Source organism: Onychostoma macrolepis, chromosome 09 (genome assembly GCF_012432095.1).
Source record: "Onychostoma macrolepis isolate SWU-2019 chromosome 09, ASM1243209v1, whole genome shotgun sequence".
NCBI lineage: Eukaryota > Metazoa > Chordata > Actinopteri > Cypriniformes > Cyprinidae > Onychostoma > Onychostoma macrolepis.
The window spans coordinates 11,865,800-11,890,415 of NC_081163.1; the positions used below are offsets into that span (position 1 = coordinate 11,865,800).

The 24,616-nt window shown below is 35.7% G+C and overlaps 1 long non-coding RNA gene across 2 annotated transcripts; it reads left to right on the forward strand.

The window, feature by feature from the left end:
- Positions 1-95: 95 nt before the first annotated feature.
- Positions 96-9,083, forward strand: LOC131546941 (uncharacterized). Of its 2 annotated transcripts, none has more exons than XR_009272806.1 (3): positions 96-365; positions 6,318-6,380; positions 7,900-9,083. It is a non-coding gene; the product is annotated as an uncharacterized LOC131546941 (long non-coding RNA). The 2 variants fall into 2 exon arrangements; XR_009272805.1 differs by lacking the exon at positions 96-365 and adding an exon at positions 6,144-6,243.
- The last annotated feature ends 15,533 nt before the right edge of the window (positions 9,084-24,616 follow it).

Consider the following 24,616-nt stretch of genomic DNA (forward strand, 5'->3'; position numbering starts at 1 on the left):
GGCTGATAAGGGTGCTGATGATGTGCAGGTGTGTGCAATTAATACTCAGGTGATGGAGTGCGTTGTGATTGGGAGGTGAGTGAACCTGGCTGATCCGTGACAGGTTTAGACTCAGCACAGCATAAACTTATGTTGACATGGAGTATCTTTTTCAAGCTCAGTTTTCTTTAGGGCAGAGATTTTTTTCAGATGACATATGGGTTGTCACCAGTGGCTGATGCAGTCATTTGGCCTTGTGGTTGACACATACACATATAGACAAAGGATAGCACAGTTGATAGGGGCTTTCTCCGTTCATTGCAGCACAGTGTGGTTTTAGGAATGGTCTGGTGTTATTTGCGAGATGGATGAGGCCACAGCAAGAGGTGAGAAAACTGTCCACTCAAGACATGGAGAAATTTCAGCTTTACTAGAGCCTTACATCCTTCAGTCAAGCAATTTTTTTTGTTAGCAGGGATGGATGGTTCTTTGTGTAACTGATTTTATTTTAGCCTTTTTCTTACTTATGGGAGAGGAAAGATGACTGGAACTGAGAAGGAGTCAGGATTGAAACCTGCGAATTAATACACAATTTAATAGAAGAGTTCACTCAAATGTGAAAATCCAAACTTACTTCTGTAAGAAAGATACATTTTTAAAAGAATATCCTGTATAAATGATGTGAGCATCATAAAATGTCATAAGGTGGTTCATATGACTAGCAATCTTTGACTCGTTCTTTTGAGTCAGTCTATTATCTTTCTTATGACTTATGCAATAATTTAATCATTATTTCGAAGCAGATCCCTCTGTATGACTCATGTAAGATCTCTCATATATGACCTTTGAACCGGATCTTTATTGTGATTCATTTGTTTAAGTTCACAGAACTGAACTCTTCTATGATACATTTGTGTTCCTTTTGCGTCCTTTTTACAGCTGTAGTCGTTATTCACTTTCATTGGTCTGTATTCAAAAGATTTGTGCGCCATGCAAGAAAAGCAAGTCGTATATGTTTTTATTATTTAGCCAAAATGTGCAATAATCGTTGATCAAGTTGTTTAAAGAATTCTGTCTAAAACAAAAGCATGGAGTATGCCAAACCATCATTTTAGGTAATTTGATGTCTGCATTTGGAAATTATCAAAACTGCTTGGTGTTTGGTCATGATAATAAGCATAATTTCAGTTAATAGGCACCAACATGAAATACCTAATTTCTGACAGGTTAAAAGTATAAACACGTTTTCAGATCATTATGAATTTGCATTTGAGAACATCTAATTAGCGTTCCCCCTTTCATCAGAGTAATGGATGATAAATTCAAGTGAATAAATAAGGAAGAGAAAAACACTGGCTGCACCCAAAAGCTGAGAAACAGAGTTAGGAAGGCAACAAGGCATGTCTGAATCCGGTGATTGTGTAACATCCTGTCAACTGCGATTCTTTCATTTGAAACCTTTTTGATGTATCCTTCACTGCCTGTGATATCCCACTATCCTGTGCATTGGATAACGGTTGAGCTGAAATTTGGTGGTTGGTGTGTGAAATGTTTTTCGACTTTTGATTTCATTTCTAGTGAGAAATTAGCATTGCCATATTTAAATATTTGCTTAGTTATCACAAAAACACTCTGCAGGTACGTTTGTGCATAAACACTACCTGCAAAGTCGATGATAGGGCAGCAAGGCAAAAAGTCAGCCTAAGCTTTCGGACGCAGTCGTTATGAAGGAAACTTCTTGTTTCAATTCAATTTTTATTTGAAATAAAAACATAGGATTGAAAGATTAAAGTCAAGCTGTCGTGCATTATTAAATGGGTAGGTTGCAACCCGATCTCATGAAAGTGTGTATAAATAGTACGCCAAATGAAAACTCGTGGTATTGATACGCAAAAATGGACTTTGGCGTGTATATGCTACGCGATAGGATTAGGGTTGTGGTGTAGATGCGTATCATATGTATGCGAAAACTGCGTATCATATGCACGCCAACAAATTTCGTATCATGTGCATGTGAAAACTGCGTAGCCTATTATATGCACGCCAAACACGTTCGTATCATGCGTACGCCAAAGTCACCACCTAACCAATGTTATATGTTACAGTCAGTTTGAACGTGGATACCGTTTCACCGTGTGAAAAATGTGACATTTTGGCAAGTCTAACTGATTCGCTATGTATGGAATCATGTAATAGCAGTTTTATTGAATTAATTCAGCTTTTTATTCAAAGTAGTAGATAAAACTTTTCAGATCATTACAAACTTGCAGTTAATGATATTATCTTCCTTCATCAGAGTAATGGATGATAAATTCAAGTCCACATCTATAAGTTCAGATAATGATTACAGATACAGATAATGATCTACATGGTGCATAAATAAAACAGACGTCCATTTTTACAAGCAAGTTCACACTTTGTAATGTGTAGCTACAGTATTAACATAACTAATCATTTACATTGCCACAAAGTATATACAATATTATAAAATGCTTAACAGAATATATATAATTTTTACAGGCCTTTTGAAGTGTGTGCGAGCCTGCAGGTGCAGTTATTACTACAACACTGCTGTTATACAAAATACTTGGCACATTCATGGCACAAGGTAATAATTTCACTGGAGAAAGTGATATTCAAGTCATTCCATAAGAAGTCTACTTACTTGTATGCAATGTATATGAGGAACTCATGGCTCATGAAATTCATCAGGCAAAGCTTTCTGCACCGCTTAGAAAATGAAATTAGAAATTGTCCCCCACATTTTCAGTCAGTGCATCCAACGCGTCTGGCTATGTGCTTGGCTGGTAATTCAATTAAAGTGTGTTTAAGGTGAGTTGCAGCAGCTGTCAGTCTCACTTTGCTCAGAACACAGCGTGTCAGTGTGTTTTCTCCCTCTGCTACCACCCAAGGGAAAAAATAGGCAGGGTGAGAGACTGTCAGAGAGAGAAAGGCACTGCCTGTGTAGCTAGCTAGAGGTCTACTGCTTCATCCATAGTTCCTCTCTCCAGCTGTATTCTCTCTGCTCAATTGAGCTTCAGTCTTTTAGAGAAGTCTTGTTCAGAAGAGGCCTGATGTGACAGATATTGCAGGTCCAATTGACTACTGTTCTCAGTTTTACTTATTATTATTATTATTATGGGCTTTAATAATTATGGGCTGTTAAATTATGGGCTGTTAATCGATTAAAATGTTAAACAGATTAATTATATGATATGATATTTAGACCGACTAATTGAATTATTTACTTATATCAACATTTGCTGAGAAAATTTCTTAAATAAGGACAATTCCAAGATGAAAGCATTACGAAAATTGATATACAATGTAAAAATTATCTAATAAATATATTTTAAATGATATATTTTATTATTTTAAATATAATTTTTAAATGTATATATTATTGTTATTGTTTTTACAATTAATCTCAACCAATTACTGTTTTAAATTGACAACCTAGAAATTGACAATTAACTACATCAACAATCTACCTGTATTTCACATTCAGTACAGATTTCAAAGTAATAAAATAGTGGGCTGTCATTCAGTTAAAATGTTAATCAAGTTAATTTTATGATATGCCAATTAAATCAATCATTCGCATATATTATTATTTATTTTTTTTCGCTGAGAATTCCTTAAATGAAGACAATTTAAAGATGAAATATATTAGTGCTGTTAGTCGATTAAAAAAAAAACAACAAAACTAATAACACATTTTTCTGAAATTAATCGCGATTAATCCCACCTAACACTTAAAGTCTTTAAATATACTTTTATATTGCAATAATTCCACATTCAATCTTCAAATTAATGCACAAACAACATAAAGACAATGTATTTTTTAATATTTGTTTAATGGCATCTTTTTTTATGACTGAAGGCCTGTATCACTGATACCAATACTGATTTCTCTATAAAAATCTTTGTCCTTTGATTAATAGACATCACAGCAGCTGGTTATTAGGTTGTTTTGGCTGTTATTTCTTTAAGAGCTGTCGCTGCTGAACATGACGCGGATCTGACATGCATCATATTTTCTCTCAACTCTTTTTACCTTTTCTGACCCACTTCAGGTCTTAAAGTCTCTATTAATGAGCTGACGAGTTGAATCGGGTGTGTTAGATGAGGGAGACAGTGCAAGGATGCTCTTGGACAGTTCTGAAAACCATTTCAGAGACATGTTCTTAAACCTCTGGCCCTCTTTTATATTTTGAAATTTTAAAAATCTTAGCTTCATCGGAATGAGATGACACTTGGTGACTTTTGTCACATTAGCAATATGAACACACACACACAAATCATGGACATGATTCGGATATGTTAAAGGGTCAAAAAAATAAAAAGTCACACTTGACTTCTTCGCAGTCAAAAATCACCGACATAGGAAATTAATGGGAAATACGAAAAAATGTGAAAACTCAGTGAATCTTTAGGTGGTACAAACTACAAATCAGCCACTGGTCAGAAAAAAAGTGTGCAGCAACTTTGTGTGCAGCACTAGGGGTGACTGTCTAGAATATCAGGAGTGCAAAATAGACACGCACGCGCACACACACACACACACACACATACATATGCATATATACACAGAAATGAACTGGTAAAACTGCAACAGCAAATTTTGAAAATGTTAACATTAATTGAATTACATTGAATAAAATATATATGTTTATATAAAGTGTTTTGAATTATCACTCTTCCTTATTTTGTTGTTAATGATCAAATACTGAGTAACAAAAATGCTTTCTATGTGTTCCCTTTCTAACAAGATTTTAATGTTTGACTGTAATCATAATGTAAAACCTGATACTTATCTAACCAAAAATGTCTAAACCTTGACAAAAAGTAGTCTTTTAGAATGTCTAGATGTATATCTAATAGCAAAACCTAAACAAATTAAGAAATGATGTCTAAAAAGCAACGTGAATCCAAAAGCCTCTGTATATATCTATATAGGGTGCTAATACAAGAGGTTACGCAACATTACACAAGTTTTTATTTTTTAATGCCTCCAGATGGCCCAATTCTCACTTAAAAAAAAAAAAAAAAAAAAAAAAAAAAGGATTTTAAATGCATTCACTCTATTTTAATGTGAAATATTGCATTTATTAAAAAATAGTAAATAAATAAATAAAAAATATATATATTAATTCTAGTGGTAAAAATGGCTCATTAAAATTGTATAAATATTGCATAGTATCATAAAATTCCCTAAAAAAGTTACATTTCAAGGCTTCGGTCACTTTTGACCGCGACAGAGGCAAGTGTGACTCCTAAACAAAGAGGTCCAGAGGGTTAAATTGTGACTCATATAAAATATTACATGCACGCACAGTTTTAAGGCAGCTTTAATCGCCTTTTTGGTAACTTCGGGTGTGCAGCGGAGCCATTATTTGTATCTTTATCTGTATTCGGATAGATCGGAAAGTGGGCGTGGCTTAAACCGGACGTTCGTCAAATTACATGAAAATAACATTTTAAATCTGTTCGATTTGTAGTTTTCATTTAACAAATATACCTTGTATAACTAAAAGTATTATTTTTTTTATTAAAATTATAACTTTGTAAATAACTTGTATTTAAAACTTTATCAAAAAAGAAAAATAACTTTTATTCTTATTTTCCAGTGAAACTTTGTGTACAAATTTGACAAGAGACAAGCATCCACAATATTAAATAAGCACTAGTAGGAAAAAAAAAAAGAAATGGAAAGAAAGTGTTCTGTAGCCTATAGTAGAATGACAATAAAGCTCGCTTGAACTTTTTAAGTAACTTAGATCAGTGATTTTCAATCCTGTTCCTTGGGACCCATTGCTCTACACATTTTGCATGTCTCCCTTATCTGACACACTCATTTGAGTTCATGGAGCTCTTTCCTAATGAGCTGATGATCTGAACCAGGTGTGTAAATTAGGGAGACATGCAAAATGTGCAGAGCTGTGGGTTCCCAGGAACAAGTTTGAAAACCACTGACTTAAATCATGTTGCAGGAGTCTGTGATCATTCACGAGTTTATCATCATTTAATGGGGTGGAAGTAGTATTGGTAGTGGCTCTATATTAAGCTTGTTTAGGACTACAAATGAGTTGGACTACAAATCCCATGAGTCTAGTTACTATAAAGAGGAAATCAAAGTTTTTGGTCTTCCTCTTTGTGGTACCATGTACTAAGCAGGAGAAGCTGTGTGGCGTGTTTTAAGGCTGTGTGATAACTGAAAAAAAACTAGTTACCTTGTGAGCAGTGTGGAAGTAATTTGTGGAGGTAAGGGTTGTGACTCTTGTGGTTATAGTAAGCGTGTTTGGTTTTAATGTGTTTGTTTGTTTTTATTTTTTTAGTGTGTTTACTGGAGATACACTGATGGGTGTTTCAGAGAATTGAGTAGAGTTATTCAATAACAGGTACTGATTTTAATTGAATTATTGGTGTATTTGAAATTAGTTTAAGCTTATTTATTGGTGTTTTATTCTACCTGGTCTCATGGCATTTACGTACCTGGGTGCACTTTTTAGCGTGACACTTTGAAATAGATAGGCATAAAAATACGTACCAATAAGTACATATCACTGCAGTTTCCAAAATAAATGAACACTTTCACACAAATTTACAGAGTTGCGATTAATAAAGCGTAATTTTCGCACCATTACCGTATTGACCCGAATATAAGACACTGTTTTTTTCTTGAAAATACATCTGAAAAAACGCGGTCGTCTTATATTCGGGGTCTAGACTTTGACATGTCAGTAATACACCCACAACAATAGGTGGCGCCAACAACGCATAAAACGAGTGTGCCATGAAATATGTAATATGTCGTGACTGTCATGTTAGCCTGATGGGAACAAACTTCCTCTGTAAGTGATTTTAAACATAAGACAGTACCCAGATTTGAAAACTACAATAAGATTTCACTTCTACTGTTAATAAAATTGAAAATTGAGATGTTATAAATGCCTAAATGTTATATAATTCAGATGGGCTACCTGTTATTTCAATGGTGTATCAAAAAGTGTATATTTTCAATGTCATTGTTGGTACATTTTACCAGTATTTACCATACTTTCAAAACAAAAATTAAAATAGGAAAAATATGCAATTTGAAAATAATTTAAGAAAAAATGTTTTACAGAGAGAGAGAGAAAAAAAAAACAAGATTTGGTTTTCAAAGCCTTTTCCCAAAAGGTACATCTGGAAAAAGGGGGGTCGTCTTATAATCAGGGTCGTCTTATATTCGGGACAATACGGTACTTGAAGAATATCATGCTATGACTTCAAAACAATATTAATATGCTGGGAGATTTGAAAACTGATGCTTTTGAATGTTGGCATCGCACATATCCAGTTTCATATCGATGGGTTTTCATAGATGATATGTTTGTTCAGTAGCTCACGGAGTACGGAGACGGACTTAGAAGACGAGAAGCACCGGTTCAAATCCCGTGTAACTACGGTTCGACAAAGCAGTTAAAATCTGCGTAAAAGGAAGTTCAAATTGCACAGTTGCATCAGTTAATAAGTTTTTATATCAGTTTTGCATTTGTTAACACTATCCGGTAGGTTTAGGGCTGGATTTGGTGTGGGGCATATTTCCAACACGATAGAGCATTAACCTTTAGCGACAGTCCCCGGATATTTGAATTCTGAACCGCCACAATACGTATCTGAAGCAACGTAATAAAAAAACAGCAATACGTACCAATATCTACGTAATAAAAACGTGCCAGGGTTCACATATTGAACCTGTGTTTTAGCGCCACTCAGTGGACATTTCTATTTGAAACTGCGGCGAAACGTGCAGCAAGGTACGTAAAACGGTGTCGCACAAAAAGTTCGCAGACGTACATATTTATGAGACCAGGTTGGTTTTATTCTAATATTTTAAAGGGGCAATCATGAATTGTATTTTCTTTGTTTTTACAGATGATGCATGATTGCCGTTTACTTTTTTTGAGAATATTGGTGGCTTCATGTTGGGTCTCAAGATATGACTCTAAGTGTTACATTGTGATGAAGTGGCTTGAATTTATTGTGAGGTTGTGGTTTAATGTATGGTTTTGTTTATTTGTTTTGTTTAAACCAACAAAAACATTGGGGTTCCCATTCTCTTGTACATGGTTAACTCTGCTAAGGTGAGGGGGAGCAGTTTGTAGTGGTTTGAGTTAAGTGAGTGTTGGGTTTTGACACTTGTAGTGATATTTGGTTTTGTGTTGTGATTGAGTGTATATTCTTTTTCACAGAGGAATTGCCATTTTATATGATTGGGGAGCCCTATGGTTGGTAGTGGGTTTAACCTTATTTGTTTTTTCCTTTTGTGTTTTTGCCACTTCTAATTATTCTTTGTGCCCAATAAATTTGTTGTATTTGCAAGGAAACACACTGTGGTTGTTGCCCTTCTTTTATATCCTCCCCATCACTGGTGAGGTCTGGGGAGTTATAATCAACAGAGCACAACAAATCATCTGGACCCTCCAAAAGCCTTGATCAAGCATTGCTTTTCTTCGTCTTGTATAATTAAATGCAATGCCATTCACGAAAAGGGATAATGTAATTCGCTTTTACAGATGGATTTCGAAAAGGTTAGAAGTTATGACCGTTTTTGGCATATTTTTATCAAGTTGATTATAACTCCAGAGAAGGCTCTGATTTCTGAGAGAATAGTAAAAGTCATGTGCCCCAACACAAGTGGGATGAAGTGCCAGGACAACTCATCTCTCTTTTTATAAATTAAAAACCACTGATCAGACAATACTCGTTCTCGAATTTTATTGTCCAAACAGACGGTGTGTGTTTGTCTAGTGAACTTTTTGTAAAAAAATTTCATGTTCTGACTTTTACCCGTTGCTGCAAATAGACGGCTGCTGGTGTAGTCCTCACTGGCCCTCTCTGCTAAAAACAAAACAAAACAATAGAAGCCCAATAGAAACCATCACAGAAATTCCAGTGGTTTCCATTCAAATACCATTATGAACTATTAGCTTTTTCCAGTAAAACCATTACAAAATTCAATTTGTAGTGTGTTTTGGGCATTTTTCCAATAGGATTTAACATCCCAATACAATCCATCACATACCAGTAGAGACTATTATAGTTTCCAGTACAATACAATTCCCATTATAACCGTTAAATCCGTTACATTTTCTATTGTGTTTTGGGCAGGGTTCTAGTGTGTGTTTTTTTTTTTTTTTTTTTTCCTCCCAGCAGGGTGGCTGGCTCTGACCTGCTAATTTGCTGGCCAGCTTGGACCTGCCGGGTGGATTGGCTCTGACCTGCACTGTATCTACCTGTCTTTATCATGGTTTCTTCTTGAAGAAACCTTGAATGTATTGCTGCTGTTGTCCCCTTTTCATTTTTTACACAAAATTCTGTCTAAAAAAAAAAAAAAACTCTAACTTAATCATCAATATTACACAGTATATTTAATAGCCATATTCTCATCTGATTCTGTTCTGTTCTGTGCTCCTCCATAACTGTCTGGTTTGGGTCAGCCAGCAAATCAGATCTAAGACTTCAACGGACTGTTAGGACAGCAGAAAAGATCATTGGTGTGCACCTGCCCAGCCTTCAGGACTTGTTACCTGCCCGTTTCTTCACTCTGGAGTTGTACATCATCAAAGACCCCTCTCACCCTGGACACAACTTGTTTGCACATCTCCCTTCAGCCGGACGCTACAGATCTCTGTGCACTAGAACATCTAGGCATAAAAACAGTTTTTTTCCCCCATGCCATCTCCAGCCTAAACAGCTAACACATGAATCATTACCGGTGTTCTGTAATTCATTCTCCATCTTTAATTATTGCCTCTTTCTCAAGTATTATGTAAATACACATACATATCTGTTTATTTATACAGCTGTATATAGAGTAAATAATGCACAAATCTGTACATAAATCTACTGTTCCAGATTCATACTTATTATTATTATTATTATGATGATGATGATTATTATCCATTGTTAAGTCTTACTATTTAAATGTTTTTTCTGTTCTCATGTCAGATGTGTTTGTATGTATGTACCAGGAGCACCTTAAAACCACAACAAATTCCTCGCGTGTTTGCGCACACCTGGCGAATAAAGCTAATTCTGATTCTGATTAAAGAAAATAATTTAAATGTGAAGCTCTTCTTGGACATTGCAAACGAAAAAAAAAAAAAAAATACAAGACTACCACGCAAAAACGTTTGTTTATTCAATACAAACAGGTGTTTACTATTCTACATCTTAAAATTCCAAGTGTCAGAACGCTAACATTATTAAACCCCACATTTTAGCGTTTACCACGTTACTGCAGACTACTTGGGAAAGTGATTTTGCCTTTAATCTTTGAAACAACAGGAAGAAACATAACATAACAATTTCTATTTTAAGTGATGCAGGTGCATGGTGGCAACACAAATAAGTACAAACTGAGCTTATATATATAGGCCTATAATTTAATACTTGCAGTGAACAGAGACGTGGTCTGCAGCCTGCGAAATCGCGCTTCTCCTGTTTGAGCTGTGCAATTCACAGCATCCAATGGTGTTGAGCATTGTGAAATTAGGCTTGTTTGAGATGCGCCTCGCCTCGCCTGAAATGTAGGTGAGAGTAGGCGGCTGCAGTGAGGGGAGGAGTGAAATAAGAGCAGTCAAGACGGACAGTTCTGCCCTCTCGAAGTGGAACAGATACATACGAGATCAAAGGCGGATATTGCGTTATTCTCACTCATATGCTGTGCTGCTGATAAACATGATACAATTTCAGTTCTGTTGCTTTTATATGAATATAAATATGATGAACAAGACACTCAAAGTGCTTGCTATTTAATTCCATAGGAAAGGCGTATTTATCATCCATTTTTTTTATTTTAATTCAAACATGTATTTTAGATTTTTTATAGAAAATATGACAACAATCACATCTCACACAGAAATCGCACTGTCAGTGTTTGGGAATATTCATGCACAATTTAAACCAACATGATCTCACAGTATTCCGTGTAATGTTCACGGATTTAATTAACCTCTGAATCTGTGGTGACATCACGGAATCGCCGAAAATTCCGTGATGGGCTCACAGAAAAAAAATCTGTGATGGGCTCACAGAAGTGATACCAATGTAAGTCAGTGACAGGCATCAGCCGTGCTCCACGCACGGATCCACTGGTTCAACACTTTAAATATGCCGACGCGATAATTTATCGTCATCATTATTGTTCAGAACTGGGTAGGTTTAGGGTAGGGGTGGGGTCAGGTACTCCAGTGAAAGTATAACTGCATCGGAGTCACTCTTATTACGTGGTCCGATGCAGCACTGGTGTTGAACCAGTGATTCCGTGCATGGACCACGGCTGATGCCTTCTGTGAGCCCATCACGGAATTTTCTGCGATTCCGTGATGCCACCACAGATTCGGGGTTAATTAAGTCCGTGAACATTACACGGAATTCTGTGAGATCAGGTTGATTTAAATACATAATTGCATGAAATCAGATTTAAAAAAATAAAACATTTTAGAAGAGAACGCAGCATCATGGTTGTCTGAACCAGTGAGCATTAAGCTGTGTCGTCAGTCAGTCGTTTCCCATCATGCTTTTGATCAGCGCAGTCGGTGGAGAGCAGCTGCGCGCGACTGCTCAATCCGACACAGCCGCCTCGCCGTCGCGAGAGTGTTTTGGCACACATCAGCATGACATCAGAGCAAGGCAGACATAACTCTTTTCTACACTTTTCTAACAGGCATGCATCTCGCGGTGATCGGTTCTGCGCAGATTTAAGTTTCTACAAGTTTCTAGACATTTCCTTGTTTTCTGTTTGACATAAGATTATTTTTCTTACCCCATTGGCAGATTATTTTGCTTGTTTCAAGCAAAACCTCACTTAATTTTGACATGTTTTTTCTAGTGCTGGGCAACGATTAATCGCGATTAATCGCATCCAAAATAAAAGTTTTTGTGTACATAATATATGTGTGTGTATTGTGTGTATTTATTATGTATATATGAATACACACCCATGTATGTATATATTTAAGAAAAATGTGTTATGTTTATATATTAAATATATTTATATATCATATAAATTATATTAATAAATATATACGTGTAAATACATGTAAATCTTTTCAAAATATATACTGTATGTGTGTGTCTTTACATACACATAATAAATATACACAGTACACACAGATATATTATATAAACAAAAACTTTTATTTTGGATGCGATTAATCGCGATTAATCGTTGCCCAGCACTAGTTTTTTCTGAAAACGAGACGATAATTTTTACTTGTCTAGAAAATCCTTGTTGATTTAAGAATTTTTAGATATTTTGGCTGGAAACAAGACTAAAAATCTAAGTAAGAAAAGCATTTTTTTTGCAGTGTAAGTTTAGCTAAATGCTTGGTAAAGACATAACACACAGTAATTTGGGTGCAAAATATGTTTTTATTGCCTCAACACTTATATTAGTATACTAGTGTTGTGTGTGCCATTAAACAGAATATTCCTTGAATCACATACATCAACAGGAGGGTTAAAAAAAAAAAAAAAAAAAATGCAAGAAAATACATTTATCATTTATCAAAGCAATGAAATATAATCAGATTGAATCGTGTTCCCTTATCAAATTGACCCCTGTACACTGCTGTCCCCTTACACAACCTTAACCAGGAAACCTGTCCCTAACTTTACTCGTATCACACTTCAACAGCAGCAAAAGTCTTGTACATTAACAAAAGCTTTTGGAAATAGATTTGTACATTTCCTGAAGAAAATGTGAGTGGTGCTTGCCGTGGCATATCACTGTGCCTGCTGCGGCCATGTTACGGCAGCAAACTTCCTTGATTATTATGTCGGAATGGGAGTATAGTTCCTAATCATATCGGCCTAGAAAATTTTAGCAACCTTTCATTTTCAGCTGGTCTTAGTACATGATAGAACTACAGAAGAGTCAAGTTTTAAATAGGAAAAATATCAAAAATCTTTGGTCATTTTTGAATGCGATGCTACTGGTCTAATCAGATTCAATGATCTATGCTAAGCTATGCTAAAAGTGCTATCGCCAGACCCGGAGATCACCTGAATAGATTCCAAAACAGTAAAACTCCACCTATTAACTCTGGGGGAGTTGGAAAATGAGCCTATTTCCAAAAAAAGTGGAGTGTTCCTTTAACACGCAAATTTTGACACCACTAATATATATATAATTGAAATAATGTAATATATATAATTAATGTACGTTATTGTCACATTACAGTGGTTGCAGGAAGACGCAGGAGGCACGAGGAAACACTGGGAATAATCACAACGGAAGCTTGAGCAATACATGTTGCAAACAAGAATACCCGACAAACATGAACTGCACAGACTGGGGCTTAAAAACTCAGGATGACGAGGGACAGACAGATGCAGAGAATCAACTAATGATCAAACTAAACAAGGACAGGAAGGTGACCAAATAAGGCAAAACAGGAGTTGAAACACATGAAAAACGGGTCCTGACAGTTATATATTCTACAACAGTTGTGATTTTAATTTTATTACAAATTATTTTTAAATATTTTTTTAAAATATATATTTTATTATTATTATTATTATTATTATTATTATTATTATTATTATTAGTAGTAGTAGTAGTATTGTTTTGTAATTCATCACATTCAATTACTGTGTTAAATTGACAGCCTAACAATAAATGTCAACGACCTGTATTTCACCCTCACTGAGATTTCAGATGAAGCTGCACTGGAATTCTTCATAAATATTACCTTAAGTGCTTTTCTATAGTAATAGAATATATCATATTTGGCCGTAAACTTTTCCCAGAAAGTTGCACACTAGTATGTGATTTTGCTGATGAGAATAAACAATAAAGTGCTTTGAGGTAAATGGTTTTGTGGCTAGAGAAGCAAACAGTGCTGAGCAGTAACTTTGAGCAGTTACCTTCAAATAAACAAGTACTTTGAAGAACGTCAAATCTATCGTCCATCTGTTTAGAAGAGTTAGAAGTTAGAAGCAGAAAGGGGAAGAGAGGAGAGATGACATACCATCTGCGTTATGTTCTCTGGCATTGTCACTGTATAGAACAGAAAGCTGAGGGATTTTGCTGACTGAATGAGAGCCTATGGAAATCAGTACTGCTCAAAAAGGCCCCAAATATGTCCTAGCTGAGCTGCTGCCAAATTTTAGTCTCTTCTTCTATCCTAACAAGTGTCTGTGGGTTGTGAAGATGCAGGACTTCATTGCAATGCAAACAATTTACCAATGAAAAGTGTAAATCAAGCATTGTGGTTAAAAAGTATATAATATTTTTTTTTTAAGTGACCGATCAATTCACTTGATAAGACTCTTCTTCCTCAGCTGGGATTGTGTAGATTGTGCAATGCAACTGCAATTTAGACCTTCAACCTATTGGCCGCCATTGAAGTACACTATATGGAGAGAAATCCTGGAATGTTTTCCTCAAAAACCTCAATTTCTATTTCAGAAATCTGGGAATGCAACCATATTAATGTCTCAAATAGCCTACAGGACTGACAACCATATTGTGAGCATGGCAAAGGGAAAAAAAATATTGAGGCATTTGGTCCCACTTTATATTAGGTGGCCTTAACTACTATGTACTTGCATTTAAATTAATCATTTGGTACAATGCACTTATTGTGTACATAACATGTTTTTACATTGTACTCATATTTTTAAAAATACCTTTATGTAATTCCATCTGTAATTAATTTCTGTAATTACATTTATAATTATACTGTTGAACCATCCCTTACACCTTAACCCACCCTTAAACCTACCCAAACCACCAAACCTGTCCCTAACCTTACCCATATCCCACCTCAATAGCAGCAAAAGTGTTTTATAATACAATATGAACACAATAAGTACATTGTGCTTATTTTTGTTTTATGTAAGTACATTGTAGTCAGGGCCACCTAATATAAAGTGTGACCAGGCATTTTTTACAATGCTCTTTTGCGTTCTGTAGAAGTGACAAAGTCATACATGTTTGGAACAGCATGAGGGTGAGTAAATGTTGGCAGATTTTTCATTTTAGGGCAAAAGAAACTGCCATTGTGGGCCCACAAAGTCCACAAGAATGTAGGGTGTCAAAAGGGTGCTCATGAGTAAAACTATAAGGATTTATGGAGCATTTGGGACAAATCCTCAGACTGGTATAGGATGGTCTGGCTCAGGTGGTAACAGCTGTATGTTTTAAAGAAAAAAGAGGGGGAAAAGTGAAATGCTATTGAGTGTATGAAGATGTTTCAAGTTTTTATTGCAGTACCACGGGGGGCCCATTCACTCTGCAACAACGACTGTACTTCAACAGGCATAAAAGTTATGAGACCACCATAAATCTCTTTGTCTGTAGTCACAGTGAAGGTTAAAGTTTGGACATTGCATTTTAAGAAAGCTATTATGAAATTGCATGTTGTAAATTGCAGGATTACAGTTACAAAGCAGAAACATTTGGTTATTCTAACATTACAGTTTGCAAACACACATTTTTCAAAAAAATAAGGAGATAATCTGTTATAATTAATATGGTTTCGCATAGTTGGCCTAATGTACCTTTGTACAGCACAGAGAGCCCAAAATGAAAATTAACAGCCAGAAACAATTTGTACAAAATGAATTCTGTACAATCGTGTGATTCACATTAAGTGGAAATGGTCACCTCATGCTATTCACAGTATGTGCAAATAGCACTTTGCTGCTGTTTGCACTAAGTAGTCATGAGTGACTGCTATTATGAACCTAGAAATGTGGTCCATATGCTGTGCATTGACTCTTAAAGACCCCTGCTCATCTACTTTTAGAGTGTCCTTTCACATTGCCTTTATGGACTGAAATGAAGAGAGAGCCATTTTATCAAACAAAGAATGTTTTTTTTTTTTCAGTATGCTTTTGTGCTGTTGCTTTCATTCAAGGTTAATTAGAATGACTTCATCATAAAGTCTCTCAGACTTTCTGTAACTGCTGTGCTGAAAGATTGGTTTACGTGTATTTTTCGGTTCACGTATGGGAAGGACATAACATGCTCCGTCACGTCACCCCCCTTCAATAGTCGGCCAACTGATAAGTCAACATCATTATTCCAAAATCCTTTATTGAGTATTTTGACAAAAGCAGGAGGCCGCAAAGGTCGGTTTGAACGAGAGAGATTCTTATCTGAGCATATAGTCATTCTTATTCTGAACAGAGTCTATCAGACTTGCACACTTGCTCAACAATAGAGCACTTTCCATTAAAACACTTTTAAATCAATCATAAATGGGTATTAAAAACCACAATGGTGATTGCCAGCAAATTCTGGTCAAAGAGCAAACCACACAAAAGATCACCAGGTGAGTGTGGTGAATAAAGGGTAAGAAGGAGTGAATGAACAATGGGGAAGGAGAGAGAGAGAAAGGGAACAACAGAGATTAGATCAGGTGTTTTACTGTACAGGAGAGTCTGCTCTCAGGCTTCATTATGCTAGAAGCTGTAAATCCATTGGGGGAGTTAATTCAATTTGAAGCACCATATAAAAGCATCATTTACTGCAGCTTCGCATCCACTGCTGTTGGTCGATATCCCTGGTTCCTGTAGAAACGACACTGGTAAGAACCAAAAGCACAGCATACTACATAAAGGTGGATACTTGCACCTTTACAAACACAATGTGTGGCACAGGTTGTTCAACACAAGCTTGCAGTGTTGGGGAAGCCACATTTAAACTTGACATGCTAAGCTACGTATGGAACATGTTTCCACCTAAAAAGGTGATTGCTACTCATGACTGTCATTAATCAATGTGACTTGTGAAATGTGACTTTATATGTAAAAATGTTACTTTTGATCTTGCAATGTTACTTTATATTGCCTAATTTTAACTATTTTTTCTCACTTTGTATCTTGCATATCTCACATATATTGCAGTTGTCATTTATTAACATCGTGATTTAATTTATTATTTTAAACTATATCTTACAAGTATCTTGTTTATTTTTAAGGTAGAAACTGGCTTCCATAATTTCTACATTTGAATATATTATTTGTTCTAACCGTTAGAGTCACATGATCATTCAGAAATAATTCTAATGTTCTGATTTAGTGCTCAAAAACATTTATTATTATTATCAATCCTGAAAACAGTTTGATATACTTTAATATTAAATATTTTTATAAATATTAAATATTTGTAATATTTCTATGGGAAATATTTCAGTATATTATTTGTAATATTTCTGTGGAAAATATTTAAGTTTTCAGGTTCCTTTGATGAATAGAATGTTCAGAAGAACATCATTTATTAGAAAAAAAGGTTTGTAACAATACAAAATTATGTTCTGTCACTTTTGATTAATTTAATGTGTCCTTGCTGAATAAAAGTTTTAATTTCCTCAGAAAAACAAAAATGTACTAAACAAAACTTTTGAACGGTACGGTGTAATTTATCAGAGACACAAAAACAATGTATTATCAGTTCATTTACACAAACCACCTGCACAAATGTATTTGCCTGATTGAATCCACTTTCCAATGCCACAAGAGAGAGGATAGTTTAGGAGAGTGTATTTCTTATATCCTCCACTCACTCAGTTGTAAAGCTGTGTGCTCAATGCAAAAATATAAACAGCAATGTAGCTTTTTTGCTGTCTAACACTGCTGCTTATTAGTAAAAGGAAAAAGGTCAGTGTAAACTATAAAATCATTGTATGTATCTGGATAAAGGCACCTTCCAAATGCATAAATGAAAATGCAGTTAAATTTGTAATGTATAGCTACTGTTAGTAAGTTAGGCGCACTGCTAACACTACTGGGAGTTTTTATTTATTTATTTATTTGCCTATGTGTTTTCTCTATAGGATCACTAGATGCATGACACTTGTGTTCCCGCTAGAATATCGGTCACGCTTTAAAATCAAGATCAAAACCTCCTATCTGCTGCATGAAAGCAGTGTGGAGAGCATGTAGACCCCTGGGAGATATGAATTTGTGGCATACAGCACAGCGGTTTGGGTCACCTTGACCCAACTAGCAACAAAGTCCCTCATCCGACAGCAATCCCCCGCTGAGTTTGCAGACTTCAGAACATGTTTGTCTTATTTCCTCTAAACATGGTCACTGCCTGTTGTTCAGCCAACCTAGATCAGGAGATCGCAGGCTTTAAAAACTCCATCAAATTCACTGCCTCACTGACTCAATCAAAGCATCTTTTTTTGGCTAGGGGGCTGAGTCAGGGATGGAGGTAAAATTGGATAAGTCCATAATCGCCTTTGTGGTTTTGTAGACTCTGCTTCTTAGTTGCACATGATCTGGTGCCCTGACACAAGCAGAGAGGAGGATTATTGGATACTTCGGTGAGGAGTGTAGTACTCATTAGGGCAGGAGGTTAGGGTTGAGTGGTGAAGGACAGAGGGCACGTTAGGGTGCAGTGGGCTAATCAACTGAAAAGACTAGCTTTAGAACAGCACAAATATTTCCATGCTAGTCAATGTTGGTTTATTCTGGTTAGCAGAGTTGAATTGAATTGAGAATGTTTTTTTTTTTTAAGTTCCAGAATAATTTATCATGAAACAAAAAGAAAACAGAATTCTAATTCAGATTATCATTAACTAAAACCATAATAATAATAATAAAAAAACATTTTCTTCACTTAAAATATAATAAACATTAACTGAAATAAATTTCCAAAGGCAACATTTCTCAGTTTCATTTAGTTTAAGTTAAGCAGTAAATAGCTAAAACTAAATAAACTAAAACTTAATAAAGGTTTGGTTATAAAATACATATTAGATAATATTAAATAACAGAAACCAATAGACATGGAATTAAAACACAACATTTCTAAAATGTAAAAAAGAAAATATAAAAAAGAAAAAAGTTAATTCACAAATACTAGTATATTAATGATACTAAAATGGCACTGATTTGAACATAATGAAGGAGAATTTAAATGTAATTTTAATTATAAGAATAACTAAAATTTTACTAAGAAAAGTATATCATGAAAAACTGTCAATAATAGACAGACAGATAGACAGATAGATAGATAGATAGATGAAAGTGCAGTGCTGATGCTCCACACTGGAGAAAAAAAATAAAATACTTGTAGGATGTACTTTAATTTTTGTAACAATTTGTAAGTAAAGTAAACACATTGTAAGTAAATTTTGCTGCTACTGATCTGTACAATTTACACAGTGTGTATTGTGTATAATACTTGGTACACAACAATGACGGTAACATTCTCTGGATCATTTGAATGTGTCATTTTAAGTAGAAAAGGACCTCCAGATGTAACAAAACCACAAGTTACTAAACCTAACAAACAAAAGCAATAATAAAACAGTGTAAATACAATAAATAAATAAATTCAACCTTATTAACTATTCATGCATGATAGGAATAGCAGTATCAGAAAAGTTGAGTAGGTTTTACTTAATTTTATAATATTGATATTTTCACTTTCATTTCTACAAGCTAGAATGCATCATTGTTTGTCATACTGGAGAAAAAGATGCATGATGCCTCCCCTGGATGTAGTGTCCCCAATTGTCCATATGGTTAATTCGCCCATGCTGACAACCCAGCATCCAAAACACAACATATTTTTCAGAAAGTACATATTCACTGTTCAGCATCAATTAAAAGTCTGAAACACACTGTGACCTGAGGTAGAGCCAAAGCTAAGTGGACCAACCAGCCATTAGTATCTGAGCTAATGACTCTGGACCCTCAGTAGACTTCTGCGTGCAGTTTTGAAGTTTATATTCCTCCCTTTAGAGTACCAGAGTCCTTCATCCATGCTTGGCCTGGAAAGTTTTAAATATGGACGACCTGATTTCTGCCTTCAGTGACCCTGGAGAGACCCCTGATTCTATTCTACCAGGAGCCTTTCTCCATCTCCCAGTTTGACATTAATACAATCGAAATACACAGAGCACTTTATCATTCATGTGAAACACCGTTTATGACCTACACAATCCCTCATTACTCATTTACATGTAAATTATTTCACATTCCCGCGCTAGCCTCCTTTTTTCATTTTTGCCAGGCAACTATCGTCTTTTTATTTCTTTTTAAGGGCTCTTTATATATTTTAAGGTGATAACCGATGTGGGTGGATAATTGAAATCAAAGCAAAGGCGCAGTATGGAAAGCAAGAGCTATATATAATGATTTTATATAACTTGTTAACCGATGCATAATATTCTATAGTAAGAATGAACTTGGGAGAATGTAAGATCTTTACAAAACTGTATAGCTTTGACAACTCTGACGTTTTCAAATTCAGGATCAGCTTGGGAGAAGACAATTAAGATATTTAAATTTATTGATATTTCTTTGAGGTTTATGAATGTTTACATGAGGCTGACTGTGTATACCACATGGATTCCATATCCTCCTGCCATATTGTTGCATAACAGTTAATTTGATTATTTTTTAAGGATGTGGGGCCATATTTACGAAACAGGGAAAATTAGCGTTAGAGTGCAATTCCATAAAAGCACCGATTGGAGGGAATTTCTGCCGGTGATTTACTAACAATATGCACACAGACACATTATGACCAGTGCAATCTACCAAGAGCAATGCAAATACCATGCAAAAATGACTGTGTCCACGCTTTTTCAGTGCTAATTCTTCACTGCGTGTCTTTAGTAAATCCTGACAGTACTATTTTAACACCAAAAGATGGTTTGCACTGTGCAGGCCGTTAGTAAATCTGGCCCTTAAAGTTTTGTATAAATTGGAAAATGCTTTATGAGGTTACATGTTAAAATTGTAAGAATTAATTCTCCCCTAAATATCTTGAGACGTTGTTCCTTTGCTGTTTTTTTGACTGAGGGAATATTATCTAAAAGCTTCAGTCTGAGAAACCATCTCTGATGATGGTTGCGGTAAAAGCAGGGGCAGTTCTCAAAAGTGCTTTTCCAAAACGTCACTCAAACTTTCCTCTACATTTACCAATGGACACTCTTCACCCAACTTTGATAAAATGCATAATTTCCAACACTGAACTCTTTAAAGTGCCTCTCGGGCATTCTTTCTCTTAACAAAGCCAACAGCAAATTGCTTCTTTCTGACAGCAGCAGTTCTGTCTCTGAAGCAGGTTGAGGTAGCAGGACACTCAATTAAAACCTCTTCATATTTATGGCTGCCTATCTCAGTTTAGCTCTTCTAAAATGCCACAGATGCACACAGGCCACAGTTCTTCGCTAAATTACAGGTTTTTATATAAATGGGAAAACGTGTTGGCTGGTGTCATTAGTGTTTCAATCCCAGTCTGGAGCTGTCAGCAACCTGCATTATTCACACGAGATGTGTTGAGTGTTGGCACGCTGTGGTTTCTGAAATCCTCAGTGTTGGCATGCTGCTAAGCTCTGGTATCCCTCGAGAGGAGAGCCAGAGAGGAAGAAGCCAGCAGCCTGAAAACACTTCATCATGGGTTTATCAATGAGGTCAGAATGAATATACAGAATTTATATTTGATTGGACACTGCGTGGCCAATTTGTGCTCCTGTGCTGTAGGTTTAGCAAAGGTGATTCATCAAGGTCAAAAACGTCTTGTGGTAATAGATAACCGATAAGTCACTGTAACTTCTGCAGCTGCATTGTTACTTTTTAAGGTACTTTTGCACTACTTTTTCTCACTGTGAGCTGGCTCAAGCTCTCTCACCTACAGAGCAGGGGCATCACTAGACCCCTTTTACTTGGGTTCGAGCCCTGGTAAAATACTGCTTTAACCCAGTGAAATATTGCTGATAAATCCTTATGCATTATTTTCTCTGATGATATTTCAGTAGTCAAGTCATATGTGTATTCTATTCGCTGTTTATAAATAAAACTGGTGCCAGATATTCAAAGGAATCACTTGTTTTTATATAATTGCTTAAAAGGTTTGAAATTGTTTCCAGTTCAGCTTTATTCATTCGGATAGTTAACTCACACACTGGATCATTAGTAGGGTTTCTCATACCAAAATAGTAACATGATATTTTATAAGAATGGAAACAAAAAGCTTTAGATAAAATAAAAAAAAAGATCTGAATTGCATTGCATTTGATGCAAAATTTCAAATCAACTGGCATGTGCAAACAAATGATGATGGAGCTTTTCTGTTACTTTTCTGAGCCACCTTTTCAATTATTTTTGTGGATTTAGTGGACTTTAGTTCCAACCATAGACTGTGGCTCAAGTGTCCAAATCCTTTTTGCGGGCATTGTATATTACACAAAAAAGGTGTATTTTCACAGGATTCACAAATGTGGGAAACCATGAACCATGAAACCATGCTTTTGACAAAGAAATTGCTTGGTTTCCAAAAAAAATCCATTGCTGTGTTATTTTTTTCGGCTCTACAAAAAACTTGTACTTCATTTTTATTTATCAGAAGTAGTTTGAAGTCTTTAATACATAAATCAGAGTGGGGTGAAATAAATCTTTGCCTGCTCTGTTTGTCATGATAAGCTGTCTTGTGATGAGACTTTTTCAGTACTGCTAAACTTCACACACATTCTCTAGAATAGGGGCCGACAGCCTATGATATTCATGTCAGCACTGACATGCAGAAGTGTAATCAGTAGCACCTGAGCAATAGAAAGTGAAAGAGAGGTTTATGTGTTTAATTTAAATGTTAATTTAGTAGTACCTCACACCTCACACAGCCTGTATTAGTTGATTAGGTGCTATAAATAGACTATTAAATAGTGAGAATTAAACACAGCACCACTGATTGTGCAACAGAAATTGTAGCGGCACCACACTTGTTAAGGGGAATTTTTGCTTTTAGAAAAATGTTACCACTATCACTTAGTAATAAATTGTTCATGAACAATTTGTTCATTTAGAACGAATCTTTTATTTGACTCTGGAGTAGTGAGTTGCTCTTTCATGCTGTCCTGGCCGTGCATGCACAACAACCTTTCATTCATCAGCTCTGTACAGGCAACAGCTCTACTCAGCTATGGTTCAAAGTGCTTTGAAATCATTCTGAAACGCATACAATGATTTTTATGCTTAAAACATTGATGCATTTCCAAGAAATACCTTTGAAGTTCAATGAATCAAGCAAAATTTTGTAACAAAATTAGTGGTTCTTAAGGTTATTTCTATCTGCGTTAAAGCACTCTTTACTTCAAACAAAAAAAGGGTGAACTTTTTTCTTTTTTTTTGTTTGGCCTTTTCAAATGTCAGTGGTACATGAAGTGTAATGGCCTGGGTTGAGCACATAATGAAATAAGCACCTCTGAGTATTGAATACGAGCTTTTGCATCACTGAATTACAACATGTCCTTTTTAAAGGAAAACAGCATTCATTTGTATGGAAGAGGTCCTTGACTATAGCAGACACTTAACGCCCTCTTAGCGTTATTGGATTTATCAGATGAAAAATAACCAATGCATTGCCATTGACAACATTTCTATGACACTTCTATGGCTTTAGTAACTTTACCTATGGCATATACTGTACCAACAAATAAGATATGGTGTAAGAATTCTAAAGGCAATCAAACATGCCACCCACTGAAAACCGTTCAGCTCCAAGTCTTGTATTGACTTCTTGAGAAAATCTTCAGACTGGGATCGTTAATAGCTCAAAATGTAATTGAAACGACTTTGAATGAAATCTGAAGTTCATAAATGTACCTGATGCTTTCACATTGTCCGAACTGTCCGCTGTTTCTATAATAACCTCTTTGACTCGTAGATGTTCTTTTTTTGGCCATTTTGCCACTTTTTGTTACATCTCAATGGCTTCTGGAAGCAAAGAGAAGTGAAGTGGTTGCCCTACCTTTAAACACATTAGAGATTCTAAGGGGAACATGAATATTTTATGCTGTGATCACTTAGCCAAAGGTTTATGCGGTTTTGTTGAATATGTGTGGATGGATTGTCAACGTTGAGTAAATAAATATGAACAAACATCAAGAAACATAGTCTGGATGCAAAAAATCAATGCGTTCAGGCCAGGAGCCAGAATCAGTCTCCTTCCTCTGTGGCAAACTATATACCCCACAATGATTATTCCTCAGAGACGAGCAATAACACTTCCTGTACACTCTATAGCATCTGTCTCATAGTCTGGTGCATTGCATCAATGATGTATGAGGAGATGGCATCGAGGGAGGTTTATCCTGTAGGCATGAAAGATTCATAAATGTCATTCAAAACAGAATATTAGACAGCCACAACAAAAAGTCTGCACGCCATTTAGAGAGAGGCTTCGTTACTAAGAAAGAAGCCTTTTGTCACCTTTGGAGACTGTGGCTTGAGCTATTTTTGGTCTTGCTTAATGGACTCGTGAAAGGTTCCAATGTAAGCGAGCAACTCAACCTCAGTGGGCTTCCTCTGATTGCATCCACAAGCTTAGAAAAAAGGCAATTGGGGTGGACAATTAACCTTTAGATCTGGGCTCTGATTGGTTGAATTGTGGTTTGACCTTTAAATGTAGGTTTAAGGGGGACAGTGAGACAGCTGTTTGCTTTTAATACATCAGTAAACACACAGAAATCAGGTCTTGCCCCAGTGGTTTTACAAACACATCAGCTGTATTAACAGCTCATTATGGACTTTGTTGATGATATGTGGCATGCCCTGCAATGTTTTCCTTGCTGTGATCTCAGTGAGAGGTGGATGTGTGTGGTGTCAGCATACTTAA